The sequence below is a fragment of the Macrotis lagotis genome, chromosome 8 (genome assembly GCF_037893015.1).
Source record: "Macrotis lagotis isolate mMagLag1 chromosome 8, bilby.v1.9.chrom.fasta, whole genome shotgun sequence".
NCBI lineage: Eukaryota > Metazoa > Chordata > Mammalia > Peramelemorphia > Peramelidae > Macrotis > Macrotis lagotis.
In genome coordinates, this window is record NC_133665.1 from 8,020,143 (window position 1) to 8,022,373 (window position 2,231).

Below are 2,231 nucleotides of genomic sequence, written 5' to 3' on the forward strand. Positions count from 1 at the left end.
CTGAGAATATCCAGCTTAAGGTAGGGTGGACCAGGCAACACTGCCAGCATAATGAACAGAGTCAAATTGGAAAATGGAGTGTCATATGACATAAAGTTCCAAGTCTTAATTTTTTTAAAAGGTCTATACCAAAGGTACTGAAAAAAAAAAGAAATTGATATGGATGAAATAGTGCTGCTAGGGAAAGCACCCTGATTTCCACAGGGGCACAGTGAGAATCTAGAATGTACCTGGTTGTGAGGTGCTTGACAGGAGACACTGTTTTCAAATTCTTGATGAGTAGAGGTGTTCGAAGTCATCTTTCCAGTAGTACAGACAGATTTTGCTGAACCATCTGCAACACCCCCCACCATCCTGGTTTCCCATCCTTTGAGAGGTTGGCACAAAACTATGAACCAGCTGGTTGGGTAAAGAATAAAAGTTAACCAGCTTTCCCAGGGAGTAAAACAATGATCATCCATCACCTAGTCAGTCATCTAGCATTTATTAAGCACCAACAACGAACCAGATACTGTGATAATCTCTAGGAATACTAAGTAAGGTCGCTGAACAAAACAAAACATTCCCTGTTCTCAAGAAATTCACAATGCAGAAAATGGGAGAAATGTGACTCATAACATGGTTGCTATAACCAATTGACCAAAGCTATCTGGTTAATCCCTGCTAAGAGATGAAGGCATTTTGGAGGAGGGCAGAGTTTTTATAGGTGCCAGTTGAATTACATTCAACTGGTTTTTAGATCTGTAAGAGAACAGAGTGAACACCTGATCAAATTCCCCTCTCTTGTTTATTTTATATTGAAGAATGGCTTGCCCAAGGTTATCATGCTAATAAGTACCTGGTCCACAATTTGAACTTAGGACTTTGAACTCCAAATTCAGTTTTCTTTACACTCCATTTTTTTGAAGAAAAAGCATATTTTTCTATTGTAGGAGCAAAATAGTAGACAAACTCAGAGATTAGGTTAGGTTTCTAGAAAGGTGGAGAGTTGAAGGATGGTAATTCCATGATGAAATCTGTAAGTAGAGATCTTAAGGTCAGAAGGACAAAATGAGCAAAGTGAAACCCTGGGATATAAAAAGAAAGCAGGTGTATAATCTCAGCTATACTCTTCATAGTCTTTCATCAGAGCCTGTCATTTATCTCCCTCATGCAGGGTTCGGGGTAGAGATGTGGAGAACTGGGAACTATGGATGTACCAGCAATCAAGAAGCGTGTATATATATATATATATATATATATATATATATATATATATATATATATATATATATATATGTGTATATGTGTGTATATATATATATATATATATATATTTTTTTTTTTTTAGGTTTTTTTGCAAGGCAATGGGGTTAAGTGGCTTGCCCAAGGCCACACAGCTAGGTAATTATTAAATGTCTGAGGTCAGATTTGAACTCAGGTATTCCTGACTCCAGGGCTGGTGCTCTATCCACTGAGCCACCTAGCCACCCTCAAGAAGCATATATTAAGAGCAAACATGTACGTATGATGTATCCATAGCTTCGATAACCATGAAGACCTTCTTTTATGTATCATTTCTGGGACAACATAATTTGGTCTGGGTTAGTTTGATGATTTATGTATAAGTGACACAGTAGAAAGTTCTGGACCTGGATTCAAGAGTAAGTTCATATCTTGCCTCAGATACTTTCTGACAGAATTACCATAAACAATTTGCCTTACCTTTCCAACCTTATTTCCTTATCTATAGAAAAACCCTGCTGCACAGGGTTGTTATGAGGAGCAAGTGAGAAAATATAAATAAAATCCTTGGCCAATTTTCATGCGATGCCTAAGTGTAGATGTCATAGTGGATGGAGGACCAGGCCTAGAGTCAAGAAGACATCCTCTTAAGTTCAAATCTGGTCTTGGATACTTATTGACTGTATGATCCCGGGTAAATCACTTGTTTCCATGGTGCCTCAGTTTTATCATCTGTAAAATGAACTGGAGAAGGAAATGGCAAACCATTGCAATGTCTGTGAAAAGAATACATCAGATGAAGTTATAAAGAGTCAGATATGACTTAAAAATAACTGAATAATAAAAATTACTTTCCTGCGGTCATATAGTTAATGTGCAAAAAGTGGGACTTCAGTCTTAATTGTCCTTTGAACTAAAGTAAAGTGTAATTGAGCAATAACAAAATAAAAATTCAACACAAGTTAGATGATATTCCTATGTAATTTTGAGTCACTAAGTGATACATA